Source organism: Anabrus simplex, chromosome 1 (genome assembly GCF_040414725.1).
Source record: "Anabrus simplex isolate iqAnaSimp1 chromosome 1, ASM4041472v1, whole genome shotgun sequence".
Lineage (NCBI taxonomy): Eukaryota > Metazoa > Arthropoda > Insecta > Orthoptera > Tettigoniidae > Anabrus > Anabrus simplex.
The window spans coordinates 1,362,516,241-1,362,532,993 of NC_090265.1; the positions used below are offsets into that span (position 1 = coordinate 1,362,516,241).

General features: G+C 38.9%; 1 protein-coding gene across 1 annotated transcript in view; it reads right to left on the reverse strand.

The window, feature by feature from the left end:
* Window positions 1–16,753, reverse strand: part of LOC136858346 (OTU domain-containing protein 7B) — a gene marked incomplete at its 5' end in the record, with an annotated part of 300,853 nt that overhangs the window by 161,596 nt on the left and 122,504 nt on the right. The gene's annotated exons all lie outside the window — the stretch shown is intronic.

Here is a 16,753-nt window from a genome sequence, read left to right on the forward strand (position 1 = left end):
AATGTTTTTGCTACAAAGTTAAGAGGAATAGCATTTCTCAAATTTAACCAGATACGAGAATATACAAAGTAACCTCTAAAATCAGTGATGCACACTGCTGTATCCTGAGAAGTATCACATTCTTAATTTCAGTATCGAATATTAAAATTAAGCGATTGGTTACTTCAGTCTTATTTCTAAGAAGTTAACAACTGCTATTGACCATATTATTTATACATTTGTTACAAAAACATGTTCTCCCCATTTGTTTTGAATCTGAAGGTTTGTTTAACATTCTCTCAATTTTCTCATTAACGAACAGCAACTCAAACGTTACATTCCACATCACTCTGCAAAATTTATCTTTATCCACCCAGAACTTATGACAACTTCTCATGTATTCATCAGACAAAATGCAGTTAGAAAACCTCTCCAACCAATTTACAATGGACCGTATCTTGTAATCAAATATTCTGAAAAGAACTTCACTCTAGAAACGCCCCATGGTCAGCAGCCAGACACAATCGACAGACTTAAACCAGCCTTTCTACTGCATAACGTGGAACCTACACCACCCAAGCCTGTACAATTCTGGTTCATAAAGGAGGTGATGTAAATGATCCCAGCAACTGGCGTCCAATTACTATATGCTGAGTTATTAGAAGAGTCATTGAGAAAGTTCTTGATAAACAGCTTCGGAACTACATTGTGTTTCATGACAAAGGGGTTTCACCAATACACCCGGTACTTACATAAACACCTCAATTTTGGAAGCCGTTTTACAGCACACCAGGCAAGAAAAGAACGATGCATGCATTATATTTCTGGACGTACAAAAAGCTTTTGATAACATCGGACATGCGTACCTCCAGAACACATTGGAGTCTGTCGCAGTGCCCGAAAAACTGACGAGGCTGCTAGTTGCACGACAAGGCGGAAACGTAACACAGATACAGACCAGAAAACAGGGAACAAAACGCATCAAAATCAATCGCGGTGTGCTTCAAGGCTCCCCTTTGTCACCGGCATTATTTAACATTGCTACCAATCATAATGTGGAAGAACTATCTGAAGATTCTTTGGAAGGGAATTACAGTTACTCAATTGCAAACGAGCAGCCTAACCTCACCATAATGTGTTTCGCCGACGATACAGTAATATTTGGGAAAAACACCAAATCTGCTGCCGAACTAGCCAGGATCGCCATAGAAAGATTTAAGGAACTTGGCCTGGACATCAGCGCTTCAATATCACCTTGTCTCTCTATCAAGAAAGGTCAGCTAACGGAGGAAAATATAAATGACGACTGTGAAATTAAATCACAGTGCAACGGAAGTGCGATTAGTTACCTAGGCGTGAATTTCATTAATGAACTTAAACTGGATCCAGAAGCCATACTTCACAAGACGTGAAACAAGATTGACACCCTTGTTAGTTCAACACTGCTGCAATCAGACTACAAATTTTCAATTTTAAATAGTTCAATATCACCTACCCTTATTCACCCACTCCAAGTTACTCCACTAAACAAGATCCCTCAAACTTTTCTATCACTTGTGGATAAAATATTAAAGAGTTGATCTAAAGAATTACTACAACTACCAGCAGACATTGCGGTTCACATGGTATACACCGAAAGGAAGTATAAAGGTCTCGGTTTGTTTCGCGCCACTTGGGAAGCCAAACTACAGCATATTAACCTCTGTAATAAATTAACGCTTGCAAATAACGGCTACATTAATGCAACTAGGAACTTTGAGCAAGAATGTACAATTTGTTTGCAAGATCTAGGCATAGATATGAATGATCAAGTTATGCCCAAAAACAGCCATCTTCCCAATGTAAGAAAGGTCCGACAGATACCACGGGACAGAAAAGTTCAGTCATGGACGAAGCTGCCGCACAAAGGAAAGGGCGTTGGACTCTTCCAGGAATACACGCCAGGGAACAAATGGATAAGAGATCACCAAGGCTTATCCTGTGGGGAATGGAGAGAGGCCATCAAGATGGCAGCTAATGTGTACGCCGTTCGCTCCGTACTGGGAAGATCCCACGACAACACCCTCTGTCGGCGTTGCCACAGAGAGCACGAAACTCTTGCCCATGTCCTGGGTGCCTGTCCTCATGGGGAGGTATTGAGAAATTCCTGCCATCATACAATTCGACACATGTAGTCGTCATGGCTTCGTGTGCACGAATGTCGCAGTCTCTTCCGGTTGTCCATTCTCTATAGAATTCTAAACTCAGGTGTACCCAATTACCTTTCATCAAACTTTAATTCCTAAAGGTTGTATTATTGGACCTTTATGTTTTCTTATATATATCAATGATGTGTAAAGAAGTGGAATCAGAGATAAGGCTGTTTCCAGATGATGTTATTCTGTACAGAGTAATAAATAAGTTACAAGATTGTGAACAGCTGCAGGGTGACCTCGATAGTGTTGTGAGATGGACGGTGGGCAATGGTATGATGATAAACAGGGTTAAAAGTCAGGTTGTGAATTTCACAAATAGGAAAAGTCCTCTCAGTTTTAATTACTGTGTTGATGGGGTGAAAGTTCCTTTTGGGGATCATTGTAAGTACCTAGGTGTTAATATAAGAAAAGACCTTCATTGGGGTAATCACAAATATGATTGTTAATAAAGGGTACAGATCTCTGCACATGGTTAGGAGGGTATTTAGGGGTTGTTGTAAGGATGTAAAGGAGAGGGCATATAAGTCTCTGGTAAGACCCCAACCAGTGTATGGGACCCTAACCAGGATTACTTGATTCAAGAACTGGAAGAAATCCAAAGAAAAACAGCTCGATTTGTTCTGAGTGATTTCCGACAAAAGAGAAGCGTTACAAAAATGTTGCAAAATTTGGGCTAGGAAGACTTGGGAGAAAGGAGACGAGCTGCTCGATTAAGTGGTATGTTACAAGTAATAAATCTCATTGTAGACCATATTGGACATCAGATTATGAACATTAAAATACGAATAATAGTTAACACCACCTTTCCAATACTTAACTTTCCTTATATTTAGGAAATAAACATTACAACAGGCGTTGTAAGATGGGACATGTTTCGCTTAACTGTCGTAAGCATAATCAGCTGAAAATAAATCTTAGCCTAGAGTTAGGTCAGGGCTCCGAACCTAGTGCCCTTAAAATATATGGTACCCTAAGAAACAACATTTACATTTAGAAAATCAACATTCTGATTGACTGACTGGTAGCAATGATACCCTAATGATTTTAATTATTTCACTACCAGCTCTGTATTGTACTTTCTGTTTTTATCCTCTGTTTCAACACGATTGTGTGTTTCTCTCTCAGCCATGTTTTAATATTTTATGTTTTTTTTTTTTCCACACTAGTCTTAAGCCTATTTGGTTTTCTAAAATGTTAATGTTGTTTCTTAGGGTACCATATATTTTAAGGACACTAGGTTCGGGGCCCTGATCTAACTTTAGATTAAGATTTATTTTCGGCTGATGATGCTTACGACAGTTAAGCGAAACATGTCCCATCTTACGACGCCTGTTGCAATGTTTATTTCCTAAATATAAGGAAAGTTAAGTATTGGAAAGGTGGTAACTATTATTCTTATTTCAATGTTCATAAGTGGTATGTTCCGAGCTGTCAGTGGAGAGATGGCATGGGAGGACATCAGTAGACTAATAAGTTTGAGTGGTGTCTTTAAAAGTAGGAAAGATCACAACATGAAGATAAAGCTGGAATACAAGAGGACAAATTGGGGCAAATATTCGTTTATAGGAAGGGGAGTTAGAGATTGGAATAACTTACCAAGGGAAATGTTCAATAATTTTCCAATTTCTTTGCGATCATTTAAGAAAAGGCTAGGAAAAAAAACAGATAGGGAATCTACCACCTGGGCGACTGCGCTAAATGCAGATCAGCAGTGACCGATTGATAAAACAGTGATTCAATAACTGTGAAAACTCTTAAGTTGATAATGAGTAGAGTAGGTACTGTATATATGCAAAAAATTCTCCAACATTGAATAACCCCACACCCTAAATTTTAGAAAGGCCCAGAGCAGACTGCTACCACAAACAAACCAGAAACGTCCGTAGAGACAGAACTGAAGATTTCTGCATCGAATATCAACAGATTTCATATCGACAGACCTCGCAACAGTACATATTACAAGGAAAGGAAAAGAGCGAGGAAGAAAACCAAAATAGTGGCTGTAACCTGGACAGAGAAGAAGCCAAGGAACAGGGATTGGCAAGAGGCTATTCCTCCGACAACGCCCAAAAGGCCAAGGTCGGGGGACAGTACGCCATCAAGTTTGGCTACAAAACCGGCCGCAAAGAAACAGAAAGAAGAGACTGTCATGTCCTTTCCGAAAAGACTAATTTCAATCAAGGTAGCAATAATACCTAAAACCTTTCCACACGGGAAACTGAAGGAGGAAGACGTGAAGGAACTCTTATCTGCTGTGATAGCGCAAATGAAACCATTGTCGGACGGATGCCTTCCAGGCTTTGAGTCTCCAAGCCTGGAAAGTGGAGCACTGGTACTGATCTGTGCAAATCCAGAAACTAAAAAGCTGGCTGGAACAGACAGTGGCCAATTGCAACCCTTGGAAAGGGGAGAATTTGGAGGTGGCAGAAGCCAAGGTGCTGAATACTACAAAGGTTATCCCCAAGTTTCCTCCTGCTTGTCAAGATACATCAGCATGGCACCAAACTTCCGAAGAAAGAGTGGAGAGTGCTGAATGCAACAACTACTGACCATACTGGAAGGACAATTGTTTTGGCCCTTAATGAAAGAGATTTTGAAGAGCTCAAGAAGAGAGTCCTTAAGGCCAAACTTAGACTTGGGCAGATCAAATTTCAAGTAATTAAGGAAAAAACAAAACTTAGCATTGGCAAGGATGGTACTGAAAGTTCTACAGGTCAACCTACAACATAAAAAATCAGCTAAGGCCAATTCCATCACGAAGTTCAAGTCCGAGGCTATCGATGTGGCTCTTATACAAGAGCCATGGGTAGTTAAGGGCAGAGTAGCAGGACTGGCGGAATCTGGAGGTAAGCTAATGTACGATACTACGTTGAATATGCCTGCTTCTGTTGCAGTAGCATTGTTCAAAGGATTTAGTGGCGACCAAGATAAAACTTGGAAATTGGGAAGGTTCCAGAGAAATAACCATAGGCTCTGCATACCTCCCATATGACTTAACTAATCTACCCCCCTCAGAAGAAGTTGAGAACCTAATTTGCAACGCAAAGAGGAAAGGCGAACACCTAGTCCTTGGAGCAGATGCAAATTCACACCACATGGCATGGGGCAGCACGAACTGCAATGCAAAAGGCGAGTCTTCACTAGAGTTTAATATTGGAACTGAGTTGATGATACTAAACCTAGGAAACAAGCCTACATTTATAAATAAAAATTGCAGGGAGGTAAAAGACATTATGCTAAGCACTACACATATTGCAAACTTTATTAAAGACTGGAAGGTGCTGGAGGAACCATCATTGGCAGACACCCAGCACATCCAATTTGCAATACATGCGAGACTATGAGGGAATGAGATGTATAGAGACCCAAACAGAACTAACTAGGATAGATATAGAGAAGTTCTAGGGAAGGCTGTACAAAAAATTCCAATTAACATGAAAGGACAGAAAGAATTGGACGAGGCAGTGGAACTATTAGAAGAGGCCATTATAGACTCATACCATGACAACTGTCCTCTCAAAGAAAAGAAAAACACCAAAAAAGTAAGGTGGTGGAACAACAAACTATCCAAAATGAAAAAAAAAAAAAAAAAAAGAGAGGTTAGGATGTTGTATAGAATATAATCTAGAAATGGTATGTGGAATGTATATCATAGGAAACTCACCGAGTATAACCTAGAGATACGGAAAGCAAAAAGAAAATCTTGGAGACTGTTCTGTGAGAAAGTGGAATCACACACTGAAACAGCAAGGCTCCAGAAAGTTCTTAAAGGAAGCCATATAAATCAGGCGGGGACACTGGAGAAACCAGATGGGTCGTTTCAACTCAGGTGGGGAAGGACACGCTGGAGATGCTAATGGCATGTCACTTTCCTGAGGCTGAGGAGATGACAGAAGAAGAAACGGTTGGAACAGAGACCGGAGCTCGAAGAGCAGACTGGAACTGTGCCAACAGAATAATAAAACATAACCATGTAAAATGGGCAATCGACACATTTCACCCTATAAAGGCTCAGGGGCCAGATGAGATACTTCCAATATTCCTACAGGAAGGACGGGAGATGCTCATCAATGCCCTGATGAACCTCTTCAGAGCTAGTCTAACTTTAGGGTACGTACCGAAATCATGGTCTGAAGCTAAAGCAGTATTCATACCTAAACCTGGAAGGGCAAACAATGCCCAAGCCAAAGCATACAGACCATTATGTTTAACCTCCTTCATGCTGAAAGCAATGGAGAAAATTCTGGATAAATATATCAGAAGAACAGTGCAACTGAACTCAACATTACATGAAAATCAGTTTGCATATAGACCTGGCAGATCCACTGAAGGAGCACTCCACCAGTTGGTTTGTAAACTACAGGAAAGCCTAGAATATAAAGAAATTGCACTGGCGGCATTTCAAGATATAGAAGGAGCCTTCAGCAATACAACCTATGACTATGATCAAAGCATTGGAAAAGAGCAAGGTGAGCAAAACCGTTGTCAAATGGATTAAATCCATTTTAGACAGAAGGAAGATAAAAGCAACCCTGTTTGAAGAAACGCCGACGGTTAGGACCACCTGAAGCTGTGCTTAGGGAGAAGTTCTTTCGCCTCTGCTGAGGAACCTCGTGAACAAAATCATAGCTATGCTCAATGAACAGGGTTTCTATACACAAAGATATGCAGATGATCTAGTGATTGTGGTACAAGGTAAGGTGATGAGTGTTATCCACGTCGGGAAGAATAACTATCAGTCAACCCAAACAAGATAACTCTGGTCTCTTTTACAAGAGGGAGAAAATTAGAGGGAAAGAGATCACTGAAGCTATTTGGACAAGATTATATATATATATATATATATATATATATATATTATATATGGAAGAACAGGCACTGCACCTAGGTGTAGTGTTAGATAAAAATCTAACCTGGAATCCACATATAGAAAGGAACATAACCCGGGCCAAGAACTTGCTGTATGCATGTAAAAGAGCCATCGGGAGGACATGGGGCCTAAGACCATCAATGGTAATGCGGATATATACACTGATCATTAGACCATTGATGGCCTATGCTACAATCATCTGGTGGCAGAAAGTAAGACAAGGAAAAGTCAGCAGTGGATTGGATAGCCTACAGAGAATGGCATGCATAGCCATAACTGGGGCTATGAGACCTACGCAGACAGAAACCTTGAAATCTTTCCTAGACCTCTCATCACTATGCAATTTCATAAAAGGATAGGCTAGAATGAGTTCATATAGAGTGGCACAATCAGAGTGCTGGAATGCACAAAGACCAAATCTAGGACACTGTAAAATTAACGGAGTAGTAACAGAGGAAGTTCTACACATGGCTTCTGATCATTTCATACCAAAGAACAACTTTGAAGAACCGTTTGAGACCCAGATAATAAATAAAAAGTAGACTGGTATATCAATAATTGGAATACTGAAAAAGATATAGTGTGATGGACTGATGGCTCAAAGACTGTGAATGGCACAGGAGGGATCAATGGGGGATGATCTGAGAGATCAATCCAGATGAGCCTGGGCAGACACACTACAGTCTTTCAAGCTGAAATGATAGCTATCACAACATGTCTTGAAGAAAATCTGAAAATGAACTATAGGAATAAGAACATTTTTATTTTTACGGACAGCCAAGCAGCCATTAAGGCACTAGAGGCAGTCCGGATAATATCCAGCATTGTCTGGTATTGCCACTCGCTTCTCCTGAAGCTCTCAAAGTAAAACATTGTCAAAATAATATGGATACCAGGGCATGCAGGTTAGAAGGAAATGAAAAGGCAGATAAACTGGCCAGGAAAGGGGCAGAAACACATTTTGTAGGCTCAAAACCTGCATGCGGGATTTCCTATGGACAAGCCCGATACTACATAGGAAAATGGGGGTACAAAAGAAACAAATGGAAAACTGGAAAAATACTCCAGGATGCAGACTTGCAAAGGAACTGATAAAAGGACCAAACAAGAAGCATACTAAAGAACTGTTGAAACTCAGCAGAGAAAATATGAGTAGTAAGACTGTTGACAGAACACTGCCACCTGAAAAAACACCTACATAGAATTGGAGTAATAAGAGACAACATATGTAGAAAATGCAATGAAGCAGAGGAAGCAGCTGAACACATACTTTTCGAATGTGAGGCGCTGGGTAGAATCAGACTCTCCACTCTAGGCGTACCAGGTGAAGAGAGAGAAAAAAATCTAAGAAGACCCAATAAGAACAACCTGCAGCTTTGTGAAGGGAGCCGGTATATCTAGGTGGGAATGAAGGAAAAACATGGTAGCAAAAGATCTTCGAGGTCGACGCTGATTAGGACCTAATATTTAGAGGCCCAATGAAGAAGAAGAAGAAGCAGCTCAACCTACAGTTTTGTAAGCCACAGTGTTAAGTACTGGATATACTTAAGTTGGGTGTGAAATTGTATATGATGCTGGATTTAGAATGTTAAACTAGTAGTAATTCTTGTAATATTTCCTTTCCATGGAACTGCTTGTTGTAGTCTTGTTTATTTGTTGTTGTTATTGTTGGGTAATTATGGAAACTTTATTATTATACTAATGTAAGTGACCATTGCCACAGGGATATTTTCCATTTGCGATGTAAAATAAAAGTAACTAAGTAAATGCTGCTCATTTATATGCACAAAATATCCACTATGGAAAACCTCCCAGCTTCTACATCTCACACATCAAAACAATTAATTCTGAATTACATATAATAATATATGTCTCAGTGTGTGATATCTGTCAGTATAATAACATAGTTCGTAAGTAACATTTTACAATGCACACAAACTCTTAGAATAATAAATTTTGCACACACTGTCATAAATCTTCAAAGGGTAGTATAAAGGTTATCAATATGGTGCTCAGATAAATGCTTTGAAGACTATGCGAACATATAAATGATGAAGGAAATTGAGTGAACAGTTTGAGACTAAATAAATGGCATAAAATACCGTACTGAGGAAAAAATGAAAATGAGATATACAATGAATACTCCCTTCGGATGTTTGAGATCGTTACACAGATAAACCTTGTTAATTAGTAGCCCACAAGTTACTCTCTGTTACCAGGTGTGTAGCTTCCTCATCACATTGGTTTACAATATTCCTGATCACTTCTCTAGCTTCACTGTGAATTGTCTTTCCCTTCTTGCATACGACATATGATAATACGCTGTCTTTATAAAACAGCTGCACAGAAATAACAAGAGAATTGAAGAGCAAGAACAATAACAACGGATAAATGGCAAACAACTGATGAAGGAACACGAGCGAACGCAGAACAAGGCAATAGCTAGATTACAACATTTTTATTGCTAAATCCATATCAGTGCCATGTCATGAGAAAATGGGCAAAGAGTATTTAATGAAAATCAGTATTTCAAGTCAGGGAATAAGGAACTACAGTCTATGCTATAAATAATTTTATAAAAGGCCCTAATATCACAGAGTTGAAGCAAAACTATATGTGAAGACCTACAATACAGAAAGCTCATAAAATTGATCAACAAAATTACATTGACCACTGTTTGTTGTGATGTGCTTTGTGTCTTCTGTTGCCACTCTTCTTCGATACATGGGATTACCGCTGCGCACAGAGTAAAACAGCCTGCCTGAATATTGGTGGGAAGTAGATGGGGAGTTTGATCTCTCTCTTCTTTAGCATGCCATTCCTCTGGTTCATAAATTTTCTGATACTACTGGCACGTAACACACTGGTTCATCATAGCATTTCAGCTATTTACTTTCTACTCTGAAGCGCTGAATGGAATGAGCAGTGTGCACATTTAATGGTATAATGGCAGAGGAGTGTTCAAGGCTGTCTGCGGTCTAGTCATTCCAGCACTGGAAATTTGGACTGTTATTTCGGCACCGTAGTACCATTTGTTAAAAGTGAGAAAACTTTTAGTTTTTCGTTTGATCGAATACTCTAATTCAGCATTTAATTCCACTTTGGCCCATGAAGGGAGTAAAGAAGGGTATAGACATCACACAGAATGTCAATGATATCTGGAAAGCCGCTTCTTTACTGCACTGCACATCTTGCGAATTTGTACCTTCACTGAATATTACTACTCAGCGCAGTTCGTAGAATTTACAAGTTCCACAGTTAATAATGAAAGAAGATTAACATAGTTCAAAATAAATTAAATGACTGCCGTTCGATGCACTTTGTAATATATGTGAATAACAATGAATTAATTAACTGGAAATAATTGAAATAAAATAAATTAATACAAATAATTGATCGAAATGTCCGTAGTATGGGCGCCAGAGTTTACCAGAATGGATCTGGTAAGCCGCTTCTTTACTGCACTGCACATCTTGCGAATTTGTACCTTCACTGAATATTACTACTCAGCGCAGTTCGTAGAATTTACAAGTTCCACAGTTAATAATGAAAGAAGATTAACATAGTTCAAAATAAATTAAATGATTGCCGTTCGATGCACTTTGTAATATATGTGAATAACAATGAATTAATTAACTGGAAATAATTGAAATAAAATAAATTAATACAAATAATTGATCGAAATGTCCGTAGTATGGGCGCCAGAGTTTACCAGAATGGATCCCTCGAATTTAGATAGAGCATGATAAATCTTTCTCTTCCAGGGTGTGTGCATAAAGCTGCGTACTGGTATATCTGCTTCAGGTCTTGCCTAACCTTCTGAAAACGACTAAATAGGTTGGAACTGCACCTAGGTTCATCAACTCCACTGATTATAAAATAACTGACTATATTCTCAAATTCAAATATACATATAATACACCCACAAAATATTGCTGGAAGACTCCATATTTACAACAACAATGAAAATAGTGGGCAAACAAAAGCAAGGACTAAGCCACCATTTGCAGTTAGTCCACTGAACAATGCACATATATGTAGATAAGTACTCTTCACTATCTCTGTATCAACAAGTCTTGTAGATTCTCACAATTGGCACTCATATCACACAGATACTGTACCTCATACTACTGTGTTCACTGACTAACACTTGTTTTAAAGATGTATTCACTTAAGCAACACACACTTGTCATCCTAAAACGTAAATTCTGGAAGGTCTGAGATATAGCATCCCACAGCTTTCACCGACATATAATACCAAGCCGCCACAAATGCTACAATACTCAGTGCCTAAGCACTCCACAATTGTAGGTCAGTCACGTTCCACAAACATAATAAGACCACTTCACAAATGTTTGACGTCCAGTCCAGTGTGTTTAGAAGTTCATTCGCATGTTATTCTTGCCGTATGATCACATGCATATATAGACATCAGCTTGCATATATAGACATCAGCTTCCAATGATACGGCGAGATTTATCCTGGCCAGCCAATCATAAGTAGGTCCTTTTGTCAAGACCATGCTCTGAACCTCTCTCGGATCCCATGACAATAATAGCATCAACAGACTCTGGAGTGTTTCACATGACTCATCGGAGATTTCCGACTACAACATCAGCAGACTTTGGTTAGTTCCAAATGACTCGCACGAAGTTTTCAAGTTAAGATAGCAATGATTTTCCCAGCCGTTGTACAAAACAAATTACTCATACCACATATGGAGACCTTCCAGCTTGCAATATTGAGAATAAAAGTACAAATTAAATAATAATAATAATAATAATAATAATAATAATAATACATACATACATACATTATCATTATAGACTGTTATGCCTTTCAGCGTTCAGTCTGCAAGCCTCTGTGAATTTACTAAACGTCACCACAATCCTCGATTTGCAACTAGTGTTGTGGCCTCATTCAGTTCTATACCTCTTATCTTTAAATCGTTAGAAACTGAGTCTAACCATCGTCGTCTTGGTCTACCTCTACTTCTCTTACCCTCCATAGCAGAGTCCATTATTCTCCTAGGTAACCTATCCTCCTCCATACGCCTCACCCCACCACCGAAGCCGGTTTATGCGTACAGCTTCATCCATCAAGTTCATTCCGAAATTAGCCTTTATCTCCTCATTCCGAGTACCCTCCTGCCATTGTTCCCAACTGTTTGTACCAGCAATCATTCTTGCTACTTTCATGTCTGTTACTTCTAACTTATGAATAAGATATCCTGAGTCCACCCAGCTTTCGCTCCCGTAAAGCAAAGTTGGTCTGAAAACAGACCGATGTAAAGATAGTTTCGTCTGGGAGCTCACTTCCTTCTTACAGAATACTGCCAATCGCAGCTGCGAGCTCACTGCATTAGCTTTACGACACCTTGATTCAATCTCACTTACTATATTACCATCCGTGGAGAACACACAACCTAAATACTTGAAATTATCGACCTGTTCTAGCTTTGTATCACCCACCTGACATTCAATTCTGTTGAATTTCTTACCTACAGACATCAATTTAGTCTTCGAGAGGCTAATTTTCATACCATACTCATTGCACCTATTTTCTAGTTCCGAGATATTAGACTGTAGGCTTTCGGCACAATCTGCCATTAGGACCAAATCGTCAGCATAGGCCAGACTGCTTACTACATTTCCACCTAATTGAATCCCTCCCTGCCATTTTATACCTTTCAGCAGATGATCCATGTAAACTACGAACAGCAAAGGTGAAAGATTACAGCCTTGTCTAACTCCTGTAAGTACCCTGATCCAAGAACTCATTCTACCATCAATTCTCACTGAAGCCCAATTGTCAACATAAATGCCTTTGATTGATTTTAATAATCTGCCTTTAATTCCATAGTCCCCCAGTATGGCGAACATCTTTTCCCTCGGTACCCTGTCGTATAAGCTTTCTCTAGATCTACGAAACATAAACACAACTGCCTATTCCTCTCGTAGCATTTTTCAATTACCTGGCGCATACTGAAAATATGATCCTGACAGCCTCTCTGTGGTCTGAAACCACACTGGTTTTCATCCAGCTTCCTCTCAACCACTGATCGCAACCTCCCTTCCAAGATGCCAGTGAATACTTTGCCTGGTATACTAATCAATGAGATACCTCGATAGTTGTTGCAATCCTTCCTGTTCCCTTGCTTATACATAGGTGCAATTACTGCTTTTGCCCAATCTGAAGGTACCTTACCAACACTCCATGCTAATGTTACTACTCTATGAAGCCATTTCATCCCTGCCTTCCCACTATACTTCACCATTTCAGGTCTAATTTCATCTATTCCTGCTGCCTTATGACAATGGAGTTTATTTACCATCCTTTCCACTTCCTCAAGCATAATTTCACCAACATCATTTTCCTCCTCCCCATTTGTTTGGCTGTTCACAACACCACCAGAATGATTTCCTTTTACATTGAGAAGATGTTCAAAATATTCCCTCCACCTCTCCAGTGATTCCCTGGGATCTATTATGAGTTCACCTGAATTACTCAAAACACTGTTCATTTCCTTTTTCCCTCCCTTCCTAAGATTCTTTATTACTGTCCAGAAAGGTTTCCCTGCTGCTTCGCCTAGCCTTTCCAAGTTGTTACCAAAATCTTACCAGGACTTCTTTTTGGATTCAACAACTATTTGTTTCGCTCTGTTTCTTTCATCTACGTACAACTTCCTGTCTGCCTCGGCCCTTGTTTGGAGCCATTTTTGATAAGCCTTCTTTTTACGTTTACAAGCTGCTCTCACTTCATCATTCCACCAAGATGTTCGCCTTTTCCCTTCTTTATACACAGTTGTTCCTAGGCATTCCCTTACTGTTTCTACTACAGCATCCCTGTATGCCACCCATTCACTTTCTATATCCTGAACCTGCTTACTGTCTACTGTTCGAAACTTCTCACTAATCATATCCATGTACTTCCGTCTAATTTGCTCGTCCTGGAGATTTTCTACCCTTATTCGTTTGCAGACATATCTCACTTTCTCTACCCGAGGCCTAGCGATACTTAATTCACTACAGATCAGATTGTGGTCTGTATCATCGAAAAATCCGCGGAAAACTCGTACATTCCTAACAGATTTCCTGAATTTGAAGTCTGTCAAGATATAGTCTATTATGGATCTGGTACCCCTAGCCTCCCATGTGTAGCGGTGAATAGCCTTATGCTTGAAGAATGTATTCGTAACAGCTAAACCCATACTAGCACAGAAGTCCAGCAAACGCTTCCCATTCCCATTAGCTTCCATATCTTCCCCACATTTACCAATCACCCTTTCGTATCCTTCAGTTCTATTCCCAACTCTCGCATTGAAATCGCCCATTAGCACTATTCTGTCCTTGCTGTTGACCCTGACCACGATTTCACTCAATGTTTCATAAAACGTGTCAACTTCATCCTCATTCGCACCCTCACATGGTGAATACACGGACACAATTCTAGTCCTAATTCCTCCAACTGATAAATCTACCCACATCATTCGCTGATTTACGTGCCTAACAGAAACTATGTTCCGTACAATGGTATTCCTGATAAACAGCCCTACCCCAGACTCTGCCCTTCCCTTTCTAACACCCGTCAAGTACACTTTATAATCTCCTATATCTTCCTTGTTATCTCCCCTTACCCGAATATCACTTACTCCTAGCACATCCAGATGCATCCTCTTTGCTGACTCAGCCAGTTCTACTTTCTTCCATAAGCCCCATTAATATTGATAGCTCCCCATCAAATTCCATTTCGTTCGCAAAGTTGTTTCCAAGGAGTCCCTCGCCTGTCAAATGGGAGTGGGACTCCGTTACTCCCATATGTCCGAGGCTTGCTTAAAATGTTCTGAGCTCGGTAGATTCATGAAGCAGGATGCTACCCTACTTACACATAGTCCAAGTGAGGATCTGTCCTCTAACGGGTTATGGACTACTGGTGGATTGTATAGTCCTAGCCGCCTGAGCACAAGGAGGGCCAGGACTCAGAATATGTCCGAGATGCCCACTCCCATTCCATAGTAACTGGTATCCCGATTCTCAGGACCACTTACTAGGCCACTCAGCCGTTGCCCATGGTTCACGAACTAGGACGTGACTACAGTAACCCACAAACATATAATAATAATAATAATAATAATAATAATAATAATAATAATAATAATAATAATAATAATAATAATAATAATAATAATAATAATAATAATAATAATAATACTGACAATAATATCTCTCACTTCTAAATACAGTTCAATACGGAAACATCAATGAAGCTCATATCTTTGAATTCTAAATACAGTGCGAGGGTGTGATATACGTATCATCACAACTTGTCGACGTAACTCAAGTTGATAGAATATCAAAATTCATAATGAAAGAAGATTAACACAGTTCAACATAAATGAAATGATTGTCATTCGGTGCACTGTTCTAGTGCACTAAGCCTACTTAGCAAACACAGTTCAAAAACCTTGAGTTTATTCTGTCACTAAGGCACAGTCTCATGAAAATAAATTCTGTTATTAAAGCACAGTGTTTACGAAATAAATTCTGTCACTAAGGCACCGTCTTGTGAACCTAAAAGGCATGATTATAACAAGATCAGCATAGTTCGAAGGAAAGAAATGAACACTGTCCAACAAATAAACGACACAGTTGTTAGAAATTATGATACAGTTCGTTGCAAAAGACTGACATGAGTCAAATGGTCTTGTTTGTAACTGAACTATCACTTCCCTGAATATGTACAATAACATGACTAAGTATTATGTGGCAAGTCCACCCAGTTTATGCAAGTTGATAATAATTTATGATTATTCGCTTGGAGAATTTAGTCCCATTCTCAAGAATGTTCATTACTCGAACTGTTCCAGTTTTAATATACAAGTCTCAGCTGTTGACGACTCAAAATATCATATCACTTCCTATCTCGCACAAAAATAGAGTTCAGAGTTTCCACCTTCGACACTTTAAATTTGTTTAAAGTTAAGAACTTCATTTTGGTCCGTATTGAATCTAGATTTACACTATAAATTGAGGATAATGTCCACCTTTTCAATACATATACAATGTGACGTCATTAACACATCACGAATTTATTACCTTTCAAAAAATTGGGACCGGTTTCGGCATTATTTGTATGCCATCATCAGCCATAGGAAACTTTGTGACAAGGCGTAAGTACAATATTAACATAACATACAACATAAATATTATATAAAAAATTGACCATATTCTTACATAACTATTAAAATATTTTTGGTGTAGTCCTTAAAACTTAAAATGGGTAGCATATTATATGCAACACATTATGACTTATTATTTCTATACAATTTTTGACTAAAGTTAAAGCTTTGTCAGGTTCTTTAAATATTACAAAATGCTGATTTAGCATCCAGTTTAAAAAATTTTTCAATCTTTGAACATTTTTATAACTACTAGGTGTTTAAAGGTAATTGTGCATTTTGGTCAAAAATACCTAAAAATGACATGCATTAAAATGAGTTCACCTATTAACAAATTGGAAACAGTAACCTATTTGTACTAGGTGTAGAGATATGTTACAGTCTTTGGTAACTCAATATCTTGCGTTAATGCAGTTTGGTTATTTAACAGCAAATCGAGTAAAATGATAAGTTCGGCTGATATTATTTTAAACTTTAAAACATTATTTGTCCATTATAGAGGTCCCTTGAGTAAAGATTTTTTAATGGGCA